General features: G+C 44.2%; 7 non-coding genes across 7 annotated transcripts; all 7 read left to right on the forward strand.

Annotated features, from left to right (window-relative positions):
- The first annotated feature begins 571 nt into the window (after window positions 1-571).
- TRNAV-UAC (transfer RNA valine (anticodon UAC)) lies at window positions 572-644 on the forward strand. The gene has a single exon. It is a non-coding gene; the product is annotated as a tRNA-Val (tRNA).
- An 802-nt stretch (window positions 645-1,446) lies between these two features.
- Window positions 1,447-1,519, forward strand: TRNAV-UAC (transfer RNA valine (anticodon UAC)). Its single transcript has one exon. It is a non-coding gene; the product is annotated as a tRNA-Val (tRNA).
- An 807-nt stretch (window positions 1,520-2,326) lies between these two features.
- Window positions 2,327-2,399, forward strand: TRNAV-UAC (transfer RNA valine (anticodon UAC)). Its single transcript has one exon. It is a non-coding gene; the product is annotated as a tRNA-Val (tRNA).
- An 811-nt stretch (window positions 2,400-3,210) lies between these two features.
- On the forward strand, window positions 3,211-3,283 carry TRNAV-UAC (transfer RNA valine (anticodon UAC)). Its single transcript has one exon. It is a non-coding gene; the product is annotated as a tRNA-Val (tRNA).
- Window positions 3,284-4,965: 1,682 nt separating this feature from the next.
- Window positions 4,966-5,038, forward strand: TRNAV-UAC (transfer RNA valine (anticodon UAC)). Its single transcript has one exon. It is a non-coding gene; the product is annotated as a tRNA-Val (tRNA).
- Window positions 5,039-6,729: 1,691 nt separating this feature from the next.
- Window positions 6,730-6,802, forward strand: TRNAV-UAC (transfer RNA valine (anticodon UAC)). Its single transcript has one exon. It is a non-coding gene; the product is annotated as a tRNA-Val (tRNA).
- An 811-nt stretch (window positions 6,803-7,613) lies between these two features.
- TRNAV-UAC (transfer RNA valine (anticodon UAC)) lies at window positions 7,614-7,686 on the forward strand. Its single transcript has one exon. It is a non-coding gene; the product is annotated as a tRNA-Val (tRNA).
- Window positions 7,687-15,628: the final 7,942 nt, after the last annotated feature.

A 15,628-nucleotide genomic window follows, 5' to 3' on the forward strand; every position in this document is an offset into this window, starting at 1 on the left:
AATCGTGCCCAAGCACTCCTTTCGATGCAGCCGCATAGCTGTGTGTGTGTGTTGTAAGGCTTTGCGAACTCTGACTTCTAGTCTCAGGGGTATTGGAGTGAAGTTTGGTGATGTCACTACTGTGTTGCTCAGTCTTCTCCTTGCTGGTGGCTTTCTGACATGAGGAAGCAAAGCCCTTCCTCTACCAAGGTGGCCACCTTTACACAGAGACACGCTATAAAACAAGACATGGTAAATCAGTCACGGGGAAAAGATCAGCTGCAGGGAGGCCACAGGCATGACTGGTAACTAGTCCTTTGCCCTCTGCCTTCCTTTTCTTGAGTAACGGCTTCCAGAGTATAGCTGTTATAAGGGAACCATAGCGACTCTGGAGCTCTTTGCTATGGGCTGATACTAGGTCATGGCCCTTATGCAAAGAGTGGTCAGAAACACCAGTTTTGCTACACCCTTGAAAGTGTCCTAAAACCATAGAAATGCCAAAGGATCTCAGATTGACCTATAGGATGCAAGCATTCTTTGGTTTTTAACCCTTACCTTTCTGAAAAATTGACAATTAGGCACACTTTTCACAGGTTCCATAATGTAGCGGTTATCACGTCTGCTTTACACGCAGAAGGTCCTGGGTTCAACCCCCAGTGGAAACATTTTGTAATATGAGATCAGATACTGACTTTCTAAAAGTCAGACTTTGGAACGTGCCTCACACAACGCAAAGGAATGCAATAGAGCCTTCAAAGTTGAACAGAACTCAAAAAGTCAACCTTTGCTATATTGTAGGAAACATTGACTCATGTTAATTGTTTCTAAGCAGTACCCTGAAAAATATATCTTTGGCCTGAAATTCCTCTTAAAAATAGTAGCGCAGTTCCTGGTATGCAATCGTGCCCAAGCACTCTTTTCGATGCAGCCGCATAGCTGTGTGTGTGTTGTAAGGCTTTGCAAACTCTGACTTCTAGTCTCAGGGGTATTGGAGTGAAGTTTGGTGATGTTACTACTGTGGTGCTCACTCTTCTCCTTGCTGGTGGCTTTCTGACATGAGGAAGCAAAGCCCTGCCTCTATCAAGGTGGCCACCTCTACACAGATACACGCTATAAAACAAGACAAGGTAAGCCAGCCATGGGGAAAAGATCAGCTGCAGGAACGCTACAGGCATGACTGGTAACTATGCCTTTGCCCCCTGTCTTCATTTTCCTGAGTAACGGCTTCCAGAGTATAGCTGTTATAAGGGAACCATAGCGACCCTGGAGCTCTTTGCTATGGGCTGATACTAGTTCATGGCCCTTATGCAAAGAGTGGTCAGAAACACCAGTTTTGCTACACCTTTGAAAGTGTCCTAAAACCAAAGAAATGCCAAAGGATCTCAGATTGACCTAAAGGATGCAAGCATTCTTTGGTTTTTAACCCTTACCTTTCAAAAAAATTGACGATTGGGCACACTTTACATAGGTTCCATAGTGTAGCGGTTATCACGTCTGCTTTACACGCAGAAGGTCCTGGGTTCAACCCCCAGTGGAACCATTTTGTAATATGAGATCAGATACTGACTTTCTAAAAGTCAGACTTTGAAACGTGCCTCACACAATGCAAAGGAATGCAATAGAGCCTTCAAAGTTGAACAGAACTCAAAAAATCAACCTTTGCTATATTGTAGGAAACATTGACTCATGTTGTTTCTAAGAAGTACCCTGAAAAATATATCTTTGGCCTGAAATTCCTCTTAAAAATAGTAGCACACTTCCTGGTATGGAAGCGTGCCCAAGCACTCCTTTCAACGCAGCCGCTTAGCTGTGTGTGTGTTGTGTGAGATCTAAGGCATTGCAATCTCTGAATTCTAGTTGCAGGGGAATTGGAGTGAAGTTTGGTGATGTCACTACTGTGGTGCTCACTCTTCTCCTTGCTGGCAGCTTCCTGACATGAGGAAGCAAATCCCTGCCTCTGCCAAGGTGGCCACCTCCACACAGAGACACGCTATAAAACAAGACATGGTTAGTCAGTCACGGGGAAAAGATCAGCAGCGGGGTGGCCACAGGCATGACTGGTAACTAGTCTTTTGCCCTCTGCCTTCATTTTCTTGAGGAACGGCTTCCAGAGTATAGCTTTTATAAGGGAACCATAGCGACCCTGGAGCTCTTTGCTATGTGCTGATAGTAGGTTATGGCCCTTATGCAAAGAGTGGTCAGAAACACCAGTTTTGCTACCCCCTTGAAAGTGTCCTAAAACCAAGGAAATGCCAAAGGATCTCAGGTTGACCTATTGGATGCAAGCAATCTTTGGTGTTTAACCCTTACCTTTCTGAAAAATTGACAATTAGGCACTGTTTTGGCAGGTTCTATAGTGTAGCGGTTATCACGTCTGCTTTACACGCAGAAGGTCCTGGGTTCAACCCCCAGTGGACCCATTTTGTAATATGAGATCAGATACTGACTTTCCGAAAGTCAGACTTTGGAACGTGCCTCACAAAACATACAGAAAAGCAATAGAGCTTTCAAAGTTGAACGGAACTCAAAAAGTTAACCTTTGCTATATTGTAGGAAACATTGACACATGTTAATTGTTTCTAAGCAGTACCCTGAAAAATATATCTTTGGCCTGAAATTCCTCTTAAAAATAGTAGCGCACTTCCTGGTATGCAAGCGTGCCCAAGCACTCCTTTCGATGCAGCCGCATAGCTGTGTGTGTGTTGTGTGAGATATAAGGCTTTGCAAACACTGACTTCTAGTCTCAGGAGTATTGGAGGTAAGTTTGGTGATGTCACTACTGTGGTGCTCACTCTTCTCCTTGCTGGTGGCTTTCTGACATGAGGAAGCAAAGCCCTGCCTCTATCAAGGTGGCAACCTCTACACAGATACACGCTATAAAATAAGGCAAAGTAAGCCAGCCATGGGGAAAAGATCAGCTGCAGGAAGGCCACAGGCATGACTGGTAACTAGTCCTTTGCCCTCTGCCTTCCTTTTCTTGAGTAACGGCTTCCAGAGTATAGCTGTTATAAGGGAACTATAGCGACTCTGGAGCTCTTTGCTATGGGCTGATACTAGGTCATGGCCCTTATGCAAAGAGTGGTCAGAAACACTAGTTTTGCTACACCCTTGAAAGTGTCCTAAAACCAAAGAAATGCCAAAGGATCTCAGATTGACCTATAGGATGCAAGCATTCTTTGGTTTTTAACCCTTACCTTTCTGAAAAATTGACAATTAGGCACACTTTTCACAGGTTCCATAGTGTAGCGGTTATCCCGTCTGCTTTACACGCAGAAGGTCCTGGGTTCAACCCCCAGTGGAACCATTTTGTAATATGAGATCAGATACTGACTTTCTAAAAGTCAGACTTTGGAACCTGCCTCAAACAACGCAAAGGAATGCAATAGAGCCTTCAAAGTTGAGCAGAACTCAAAAAGTCAACTTTTGCTATATTGTAGAAAACATTGACACATGTTAATTGTTTATAAGCAGTACCCTGAAAAATATAACTTTGGCCTGAAATTCCTCTTAAAAATAGTAGCGCACTTCCTGGTATGCAAGCTTGCCCAAGTACTCCTTTCGATGCAGCCGCATAGCTGTGTGTGTGTTGTAAGGCTTTGCAAACTCTGACTTCTAGTCTCAGGGGTAGTGGAGTGAAGTTTGGTGATGTCACTACTGTGTTGCTCAGTCTTCTCCTTGCTGGTGGCTTTCTGACATGAGGAAACAAAGCCCTTCCTCTACCAAGGTGGCCACCTTTACACAGAGACACGCTATAAAACAAGACATGGTAAGTCAGTCACGGGGAAAAGATCAGCTGCAGGGAGGCCACAGGCATGACTGGTAACTAGTCCTTTTCCCTCTGCCTTCATTTTCTTGAGGAACGGCTTCCAGAGTATAGCTTTTATAAGGGAACCATAGCTACCCTGGAGCTCTTTGCTATGGGCTGATACTAGGTCATGGCCCTTATGCAAAGAGTGGTCAGAAACACCAGTTTTGCTACACCCTTGAAAGTGTCCTAAAACCAAAGAAATGCCAAAGGATCTCAGATTGACCTATAGGATGCAAGAATTCTTTGGTTTTTAACCCTTACCTTTCTGAAAAATTGACAATTAGGCACTCTTTTCACAGGTTCCATAGTGTAGCGGTTATCATGTCTGCTTTCCACGCAGCAGGTCCTGGGTTCAACCCCCAGTGGAACCATTTTGTAATATGAGATCAGATACTGACTTTCTAAAAGTCAGACTTTGAAACGTGCCTCACACAATGCAAAGGAATGCAATACAGCCTTGAAAGTTGAACAGAACTCAAAAAGTCAACCTTTGCTATATTGTAGGAAACATTGACTCATGTTGTTTCTAAGAAGTACCCTGAAAAATATATCTTTGGCCTAAAATTCCTCTTAAAAATAGTAGCACACTTCCTGGTATGCAAGCGTGCCCAAGCACTCCTTTCAACGCAGCCGCTTAGCTGTGTGTGTGTTGTGTGAGATCTAAGGCATTGCAATCTCTGAATTCTAGTTGCAGGGGAATTGGAGTGAAGTTTGGTGATGTCACTACTGTGGTGCTCACTCTTCTCCTTGCTGGCAGCTTCCTGACATGAGGAAGCAAATCCCTGCCTCTACCAAGGTGGCCACTTCCACACAGAGACACGCTATAAAAAAAGACATGGTAAGTCAGTCACGGGGAAAAGATCAGCAGCAGGGTGGCCACAGGCATGACTGGTAACTAGTCCTTTGCCCTCTGCCTTCATTTTCTTGAGGAATGGCTTCCAGAGTATAGCTTTTATAAGGGAACCATAGTGACCCTGGAGCTCTTTGCTATCTGCTGATAGTAGGTTATGGCCCTTATGCAAAGAGTGGTCAGAAACACCAGTTTTGCTACACCCTTGAAAGTGTCCTAAAACCAAGGAAATTCCAAAGGATCTCAGCTTGACCTATAGGATGCAAGCAATCTTTGGTGTTTAACCCTTCCCTTTCTGAAAAATTGACAATTAGGCAAACTTTTTACAGGTTCTATAGTGTAGCGGTTATCACGTCTACTTTACACGCAGAAGGTCCTGGGTTCAACCCCCAGTGGAACCATTTTGTAATATGAGATCAGATACTGACTTTCCGAAAGTCAGACTTTGGAACGTGCCTCACAAAACATAAAGAAAAGCAATAGAGCTTTCAAAGTTGAACGGAACTCAAAAAGTCAACCTTTGCTATATTGTAGGAAACATTGACACATGTTAATTGTTTCTAAGCAGAACCCTGAAAAATATATCTTTGGCCTGAAATTCCTCTTAAAAATAGTAGCGCACTTCCTGGTATGCAAATGTGCCCAAGCACTCCTTTCGATGCAGCCGCACAGCTGTGTGTGTGTTGTGTGAGATATAATACTTTGCAAACACTGACTTCTAGTCTCAGGGGTATTGGAGTGAAGTTTGGTGATGTCACTACTGTGGTGCTCACTCTTCTCCTTGCTGGTGGCTTTCTGACATGAGGAAGCAAAGCCCTGCCTCTATCAAGGTGGCCACCTCTACACAGATACACGCTATAAAATAAGGCAAGGTAAGCCAGCCATGGGGAAAAGATCAGCTGCAGGAAGGCCACAGGCATGGCTGGTAACTAGTCCTTTGCCCTCTGCCTTCCTTTTCTTGAGTAACAGCTTCCAGAGTATAGCTGTTATAAGATAACCATAGCGACTCTGGAGCTCTTTGCTATGGGCTGATACTAGGTCATGGCCCTTATGCAAAGAGTGGTCAGAAACACCAGTTTTGCTACACCCTTGAAAGTGTCCTAAAACCAAAGAAATGCCAAAGGATCTCAGATTGACCTATAGGATGCAAGAATTCTTTGGTTTTTAACCCTTACCTTTCTGAAAAATTGACAATTAGGCACTCTTTTCACAGGTTCCATAGTGTAGCGGTTATCATGTCTGCTTTCCACGCAGCAGGTCCTGGGTTCAACCCCCAGTGGAACCATTTTGTAATATGAGATCAGATACTGACTTTCTAAAAGTCAGACTTTGAAACGTGCCTCACACAATGCAAAGGAATGCAATACAGCCTTGAAAGTTGAACAGAACTCAAAAAGTCAACCTTTGCTATATTGTAGGAAACATTGACTCATGTTGTTTCTAAGAAGTACCCTGAAAAATATATCTTTGGCCTAAAATTCCTCTTAAAAATAGTAGCACACTTCCTGGTATGCAAGCGTGCCCAAGCACTCCTTTCAACGCAGCCGCTTAGCTGTGTGTGTGTTGTGTGAGATCTAAGGCATTGCAATCTCTGAATTCTAGTTGCAGGGGAATTGGAGTGAAGTTTGGTGATGTCACTACTGTGGTGCTCACTCTTCTCCTTGCTGGCAGCTTCCTGACATGAGGAAGCAAATCCCTGCCTCTACCAAGGTGGCCACTTCCACACAGAGACACGCTATAAAAAAAGACATGGTAAGTCAGTCACGGGGAAAAGATCAGCAGCAGGGTGGCCACAGGCATGACTGGTAACTAGTCCTTTGCCCTCTGCCTTCATTTTCTTGAGGAATGGCTTCCAGAGTATAGCTTTTATAAGGGAACCATAGTGACCCTGGAGCTCTTTGCTATCTGCTGATAGTAGGTTATGGCCCTTATGCAAAGAGTGGTCAGAAACACCAGTTTTGCTACACCCTTGAAAGTGTCCTAAAACCAAGGAAATTCCAAAGGATCTCAGCTTGACCTATAGGATGCAAGCAATCTTTGGTGTTTAACCCTTCCCTTTCTGAAAAATTGACAATTAGGCAAACTTTTTACAGGTTCTATAGTGTAGCGGTTATCACGTCTACTTTACACGCAGAAGGTCCTGGGTTCAACCCCCAGTGGAACCATTTTGTAATATGAGATCAGATACTGACTTTCCGAAAGTCAGACTTTGGAACGTGCCTCACAAAACATAAAGAAAAGCAATAGAGCTTTCAAAGTTGAACGGAACTCAAAAAGTCAACCTTTGCTATATTGTAGGAAACATTGACACATGTTAATTGTTTCTAAGCAGAACCCTGAAAAATATATCTTTGGCCTGAAATTCCTCTTAAAAATAGTAGCGCACTTCCTGGTATGCAAATGTGCCCAAGCACTCCTTTCGATGCAGCCGCACAGCTGTGTGTGTGTTGTGTGAGATATAATACTTTGCAAACACTGACTTCTAGTCTCAGGGGTATTGGAGTGAAGTTTGGTGATGTCACTACTGTGGTGCTCACTCTTCTCCTTGCTGGTGGCTTTCTGACATGAGGAAGCAAAGCCCTGCCTCTATCAAGGTGGCCACCTCTACACAGATACACGCTATAAAATAAGGCAAGGTAAGCCAGCCATGGGGAAAAGATCAGCTGCAGGAAGGCCACAGGCATGGCTGGTAACTAGTCCTTTGCCCTCTGCCTTCCTTTTCTTGAGTAACAGCTTCCAGAGTATAGCTGTTATAAGATAACCATAGCGACTCTGGAGCTCTTTGCTATGGGCTGATACTAGGTCATGGCCCTTATGCAAAGAGTGGTCAGAAACACCAGTTTTGCTACACCCTTGAAAGTTTCCTAGAACCAAAGAAATGCCAATGGATCTCAGATTGACCTATAGGATGCAAGAATTCTTTGGTTTTTAACCCTTACCTTTCTGAAAAATTGACAATTAGGCACCCTTTTCACAGGTTCCATAGTGTAGCGGTTATCACGACTGCTTTACATGCAGAAGGTCCTGGGTTCAACCCCCAGTGGAACCATTTTGTGATATGAGATCAGATACTGACTTTCTAAAAGTCAGACTTTGGAATGTGCCTCACACAACGCAAAGGAATGCAATAGAGCCTTCAAAGTTGAACAGAACTCAAAAAGTCAACCTTTGCTATATTGTAGAAAACATTGACTCATGTTAATTGTTTCTAAGCAGTACCCTTAAAAATATATCTTTGGCCTGAAATTCATCTTAAAAATAGTAGCGCACTTCCTGGTATGCAAGCGTGCCCAAGCACTCCTTTCGATGCAGCCGCATAGCTGTGTGTGTGTTGTGTGCGATATAAGGCTTTGCACACTCTGACTTCTAGTCTCAGGGGTATTGGAGAGAAGTTTGGTGATGTCACTACTGTGGTGCTCAGTCTTCTCCTTGCTGGTGGCTTTCTGACATGAGGAAGCAAAGCCCTTCCTCTACCAAGGTGGCCACCTTTACACAGAGACACGCTATAAAACAAGACATGGTAAGTCAGTCACGGGGAAAAGATCAGCTGCAGGGAGGCCACAGGCATGACTGGTAACTAGTCCTTTGCCCTCTGCCTTCATTTTCTTGAGGAACGGCTTCCAGAGTATAGCTTTTATAAGGGAAGGGAAGGACACAAGGAAGGGAAGGGAGTGCTGATCACCCCTATTGGTCAAGACAAAAAAGGAAAAGATTCCCCAAGTGGGGTTTTTAGGCAGCACAAAAGAGGTGATAGGCCAATGTATGTAAAAATAGATTAATTTTATTATACAAAAATAGCTTCAACACACTGGTTAAAAAATGAGCTCCAATACAGAGTGTTTACAAATCTCCTGACACTCAACACATACAATGTAAGCACGTATTCATAACAACATTTTGCATGTATTGACAGTATTTGAAATGTAGACCTGACGCGTTTCGACCTATAGATTCCAGGTCTTCTTCAAAGGTCAATCTGCCAATGATGAGTGTCCTATAGCGAGACATTTTCTGTAAAAGGAGTCCCCTTAAAATCAAAAGATTGCCTGTTCACTTTCCCCTAGAGATCCCATGGCACCACCGCTGCAGCCTCCAATCCCAGGGGAAGGTCCCAAAGATGTGGCTTACGAGAGATCACACAATGAGGCGCCCCCTATCTGTAAGCACGGACTCCGCGGCCAGTCAGGTGGGGAGGACACCTGCAGCAACAACCCAGGAAAAAAGACAATTTGGAAAAGTATGCATTATATGCACTCCAAAGTTGAGTCTAGAGAATATAGCCATATATCAGCCCAGTTGTAAGGTACCATGGATACATGTGTACACCCATTGAACAGGTCAGAGCCTTGTTGTGCTGGGTGTATATGTGTGTGTAAAAACAACACACGTATGTATATGCACATATATATATATACATGTCCATACATATAGTTTGTAATTAAACTTTTATCATGGAGAATATCTCTAGGTGTATGCATAAGGTATATCAGAGTGGAAGAAGAAGGGATAAATTTTGTAAAAACACCTCAACCATGTAGGTGAGGGGTATAAATAAACTGGTCAATGCAGATGGTGGGAAGTGACAGTAGGGGGTGAAGTGTTGAAAAAAGTGTGGGAGCAACAAACCGTGGGTCCCTGGTGTGGGCAGCAAGGGTGGGTGGAGAGTGAACACGCAGAAAGTGTCATGCAGTACCAAAATGGGTGATAAGTGAATAAAAATGGAGAAAAAGTAGTGAAAAAGTACCCACAAGCCAAGTCAATAAAGTGTATTACCTAATGAAGAGGTGAAGATAATATGTAAAGGCCGCACTGTGTTGCCCTATATGCTTACAATCGTTTGTGACCTGACCCGGGATTGGCCACAGCCTTGAACTGGGCTCAATAGACGCCCGTCCAAGTTGACATTTAGCAAGTCTGAAAATAAAAAGTAAGGAAATATTGTATACATTCAAGCATTTAAATGCATATAAGGTCATTGTAATAGACCGAGTATCCTGTAAGGGACAGCAACAGAACGAAAACATATTATCATAGTGTGTACTTACAGAGTGAAACTGCAAGGGAAGCCACCAACCAGACGAAAAGATTCTCAGTGTGATATGGAGAAGGATGAGAGGGTATATATGCCCTTGATTTGGGGCGTGTATCTAATGAGGGTTGATTGGAAACGGGTACAGACGCCTCCCCCATCTGATAGGACCGATCATAGGAGACCGTGCTGGGGGGCATGGCAGCCAAATGGCAGCCTCGTGTGGCCTCCCCGGCGTTCGGGGCGGGTCGAAACTCCGTCACCTGACGTCATCGCCGTCGCAATCGCGTGACGCTTCCGCATCACGTGGCATGCGCGGGGCCCCGCGCATGCGCAGTGAGCGGAAACGTCCGGGGATGTCCCCGAACGCCACCGGCAAGGAGGGAATCCCCAACGTGGTAGCCAGGACCAGCCTGGGTATCCAATGGGGAAAGGGGGGAGGAGGGGCCGGCGATGCCGGTGACCCTCCCACCCCCCTACCTTGCCGGGAAGACACATCTGGGGAAAAAGAACCCTGGTATGAGGGCAGCAGCAGCAGTCATGATGACGGCTCTTGTGGGGGGGGCGAACAAGGCATGGGGGAAACACAAGGCTCAACTGATGTACAAGATTGAGAAGAAAAATACATATGGACTGACGGTCCATCGCATATATGGACACATCATCCTATATTGATACATACATTAATTGGCAGAAAAAATTATTATACATGAGATATCCATATGTGTAGAGTCAATTCATATGCCTAGGTATATGAGAAGCAAAACACATATTTAATTTAAAGCAAAAACAAAAAAAGGGGACAACAATAAAATATAAAAATATGCAAAAAGAAAAAAAATCAATACATAAATGTCGTAAATGCCGTTAGGCTACCAGGGGGGAAGGGGGAAGGGGAGAAAAGCACAAAAGAATATTTGGAGATGGAACAGGGGGAAGACCCATAATAGGCAAGATTACTCTATGTTGCCTACAAGGGGCCAAGAGAGCTTTACTGAGTCTTGCCCGAAACAAACCCTTTTAGGAACGGGGCAAATGAGATGGCCTCATTTAATCCCGGGGGCGAGGTGGCATTTAATTTAAATATCCACCTCTGTTCGTGTTGCAACAGGATTTTGTTCCAGTCACCCCCTCGATTTGGTATATGTACCCGATCAAGGGCGGTGAAGGACACTTTTGGCATTTTATAGTTGTGTACTGACACTACATGTCGGCCTAATGGTAGATAATGGTTGCCAATCTGCATGTGATAAATGTGCTTAGACATCCGGCGGTGGAATTCCTGCTTGGTCTTACCAACATAGTAAGCACCACACTCACATGACATAAGATATACAATACCTCGTGTTTGGCAATTAGTGAAGTGTTTGGGCTTGAATGATGCCCCATTTGGAAGACGGAAGGTTTTATCACGTCTGATGTATTGGCAAGATGAACAGTGTCCGCAGGGAAAAGACCCCAAAATTGAACAGTGTTTGGATCTTTTTTGTTCATCCTTGAACTCACTTTGAACTAGTTTATCTCTTAGCGACATTGCGCGCTTATAGCTAATTGATGGTCTATTAGAGATAAAGTTGCGGACCTTCGAGTCGTTCATCAATATAGGCCAATGTTTTTGAATTATATTGCTGACCACCTGATGTTGCCTAGAGAAGCGTAGAATGATCCTGGTAGGGCCGGTGTTGGGGCCCTCCATTGACCTTTTTTTGGAAAGAAGTTCAGACCGGGATTGTGCAGCCGCTCTGTTATATGCCTTCCGTAGGCAAGAGCGGCTGTAACCTCGTGCCAGCAATCTAGTTTGTAAATTGTAAGCTTCCTGTTTGAAGAGAGCATCATCCGAACAGTTCCTGCGTAGGCGCAGGTACTGTCCATATGGAATTGGCCTCTTCAAAACTGTAGGGTGAAAGCTCTCGGCGTGCAACACTGTGTTGCCAGCCGTGCTTTTTCGAAAAAGAGTGCTTGAGATCTTATTGTCAGGGGTGCGTTCCAACTTGACATCCAAAAATGTCATTTGATCACGATCATAAGTCGTGGTAAATTTTAGATTGTATTTATTCTGATTGATACAGTTCAAAAATTGGAGTAGCATTCCCTCTGAGCCCTCCCAGATGATGAGGACGTCATCGATGTACCGTAACCACAAAGATATGTGGCCCGTGTACACCGCGAGGTCCCCATCATCTAGGAGGGCCTTCTCCCACTCCCCCAGGTACAGGTTGGCGTAGGCCGGGGCACAACAAGTGCCCATGGCCACGCCCTGCACCTGGAGGTAGTGGGAGTTGTTGAAACAAAAAAAGTTGTGGTGCAGGATATAGTCGAGTCCATCAATGATGAACTCATTCAATGCCTCATCATATTTTTGGTCTCGATGCAATAGCGCCCGCACAGCAGCGATCCCCTGAGTGTGGGGGATCGAGCTGTACAGGGCCTCGACGTCGATAGCCACCAAAAACAAATCCGCTGAGAGAGTAAGCCCTTCAATTGATTGTAACAGGTGTATTGTGTCCTTCAAGAACGAGGGCATACTCAAAACAAAGGGCTGCAAGAAGGAATCAATAACTCGGCTCAGGTTTTCCGATATACCCCCATTCCCAGAGACAATTGGTCGTCCGGGAGGGTCTATCTGACTTTTGTGTATCTTGGGCAAGCTATAAAATGTTGCCACCCTTGGGTGTTTAATCCAGATGAACTCGTATTGGTCCTTAGTAATTACTCCTTTTTCAAATGCTGATTGAATCATTTTGTAAAATACAGTGTAGGAGGCTTGTATGAGTCTAATGGGAATGGTTTTGTACCATTCACCATTATCAAGAATGTTTTGACACATACGTACGTAGTCCTCATTGTTCATCAGGACTACGTTGCCTCCCTTGTCGGATGGTTTGATTGTAATTTTAGTGTTATTGCATAGGGAGTCAAGGGCTTGGGATTCTTTTATGGTTAAGTTTTGAGGGCGTACATTTTTATTATGTTGAAGCTTTAGAAGATCTCTTAATGTTTGTTTGACAAAAATCTCTATGCTTGGATTCAGGTTGAGGGGAGGAAATTTTGCAGACGGTTTTTTGAAACGTGTGAGGGGATTCTTTGTAGATTCATTGGTAGTGGAGAGTAAAGTCTCCAAATCAATTTGGTCAATGAGATCTAAGGTGTTACTTTCTTGAAAGAGAAGGGTTAAGTCCCGTAGGGCCTTAAACTCTCTCATACTGAAGCTGGCCCAATCAGTTGTATCGATGTTCTCATCTACTTTTGCATGGAGGCTCTTAAGTAGTAGCCGCCGTGCAAAGAGATGCAGGTCAGTGATCACTTCAAAGATGTCAAGGTTGTCTTGTGGGCAAAAAGTCAGGCCGCGTGACAGTACACTAATTTCTGCTGTAGATAAAGGATAGGAGGACAGATTAATTACACTGAGGGATTCTGATGTCCCCTCGTGACAAAGGCGTCCAAATTTCCTGTTCCCCTGTTTGTCTGGGGTAGGGGAGGTCCCCGTGTCGGGTTTAAAGGACTCTGAGGTCCAATTTTCGGACGCCCTAGTGTTTGATTTGTATGAATAGTATTCGTAGGAGTATTCAAAAGTGGAAGATCTGTTTCGCTCGTTCCTATGGTTGAGCTATCAGATCTAAAGTTGGAAAATATGGGTTGTTCAATCGCGGGGGGTGTAATGTACCTCCTCCACATTGGTATCCACAATACGTTTTTTCCTATCTTGCTCGGGTGAGCCCCTGTTGTTCCGATTTCTTTTAAACTTCCCAGGTCCCTTAAGGGATCCCTTTTGATTCTGAATGGGAGCAGATTTATCGTTGGGTTTGGATGCATTATTTGTATTCTTTTTATTGTTCGTGTTCCTGGGTTGTTGTTGTAGTGTATGTTGTTTGTTTTTTAAATTTCGCGAAATATGAGTGTTCCATTTATATGCCCGCCCATCTGTAAATGCCGATTTGTCCCTCCAGAATTTTGACTCTTTTTTCTGTAAGATGCCCCTATTATAGGCTGACAGGCTATCCCGAAGGTTCCCCTGCAGCTCCAAGAGGAGGGCATGCTGTGCATAGGGTTTTAAGGCTACTTCTATATGGTTGATTTCTACATCTAATGATGCTATTTGTTTATTATACTCTCGGGTGAGGATGGCCATCATCTCCCGAGAGCATGCATCAAGATTGGCCTCCCATTCGTTTTTAAGGTCGGCACTAATTTGATCCAGGTTAGGAAACACCTGGATCCGTAGTCCCAGGGGATTTTTTTTTTTTTTTTCAACACTTTTTGAAGTGTTGAAAAAAGTGTGGGAGCAACAAACCGTGGGTCCCTGGTGTGGGCAGCAAGGGTGGGTGGAGAGTGAACACGCAGAAAGTGTCATGCAGTACCAAAATGGGTGATAAGTGAATAAAAATGGAGAAAAAGTAGTGAAAAAGTACCCACAAGCCAAGTCAATAAAGTGTATTACCTAATGAAGAGGTGAAGATAATATGTAAAGGCCGCACTGTGTTGCCCTATATGCTTACAATCGTTTGTGACCTGACCCGGGATTGGCCACAGCCTTGAACTGGGCTCACACTGAGAATCTTTTCGTCTGGTTGGTGGCTTCCCTTGCAGTTTCACTCTACTTGCTAAATGTCAACTTGGACGGGCGTCTATTGAGCCCAGTTCAAGGCTGTGGCCAATCCCGGGTCAGGTCACAAACGATTCTAAGCATATAGGGCAACACAGTGCGGCCTTTACATATTATCTTCACCTCTTCATTAGGTGTCCTCCCCACCTGACTGGCCGCGGAGTCCGTGCTTACAGATAGGGGGCGCCTCATTGTGTGATCTCTCGTAAGCCACATCTTTGGGACCTTCCCCTGGGATTGGAGGCTGCAGCGGTGGTGCCATGGGATCTCTAGGGGAAAGTGAACAGGCAATCTTTTGATTTTAAGGGGACTCCTTTTACAGAAAACGTCTCGCTATAGGACACTCATCATTGGCAGATTGACCTTTGAAGAAGACCTGGAATCTATAGGTCGAAACGCGTCAGTTCTACATTTCTAATACTGTCAATACATGCACAATGTTGTTATGAATACGTGCTTACATTGTATGTGTTGAGTGTCAGGAGATTTGTAAACACTCTGTATTGGAGCTCATTTTTTAACCAGTGTGTTGAAGCTATTTTTGTATAATAAAATTAATCTATTTTTACATACATTGGCCTATCACCTCTTTTGTGCTGCCTAAAAACCCCACTTGGGGAATCTTTTCCTTTTTTAGCTTTTATAAGGGAACCATAGCTACCCTAGAGCTCTTTGCTATGGGCTGATACTAGGTCATGGCCCTTATGCAAAGAGTGGTCAGAAACACCAGTTTTTCTACAGCTTTGAAAGTGTCCTAAAACCAAAGAAATGCCAAAGGATCTCAGATTGACCTATAGGATGCAAGAATTTTTTGGTTTTTAACCCTTACCTTTCTGAAAAATTGACAATTGGGCCCTCTTTCACAGTTTCCATAGTGTAGCGGTTATCATGTCTGCTTTACATGCAGACGGTCCTTGGTTCAACCCCCAGTGGAACGATTTTGTAATATGAGATCAGATACTGACTTTCTAAAAGTCAGACTTTGGAACGTGCCTCACACAACGCAAAGGAATGCAATAGAGCCTTCAAAATTGAACAGGACTCAAAAAGTCAACCTTTGCTATATTGTAGGAAACATTGACTCATGTTGTTTCTAAGAAGTACCCTGAAAAATATATCTTTGACCTGAAATTCCTCTTAAAAATAGTAGCACACTTCCTGGTATGCAAGCGTGCCCAAGCACTCATTTCAACGCAGCCGCTTAGCTGTGTGTGTGTTGTGTGAGATCTAAGGCATTGCAATCTCTGAATTCTAGTTGCAGGGGAATTGGAGTGAAGTTTGGTGATGTCACTACTATGGTGCTCACTCTTCTCCTTGCTGGCAGCTTCCTGACATGAGGAAGCAAATCCCTTCCTCCTC

This window comes from Aquarana catesbeiana, linkage group LG09, assembly GCF_042186555.1.
Source record: "Aquarana catesbeiana isolate 2022-GZ linkage group LG09, ASM4218655v1, whole genome shotgun sequence".
Lineage (NCBI taxonomy): Eukaryota > Metazoa > Chordata > Amphibia > Anura > Ranidae > Aquarana > Aquarana catesbeiana.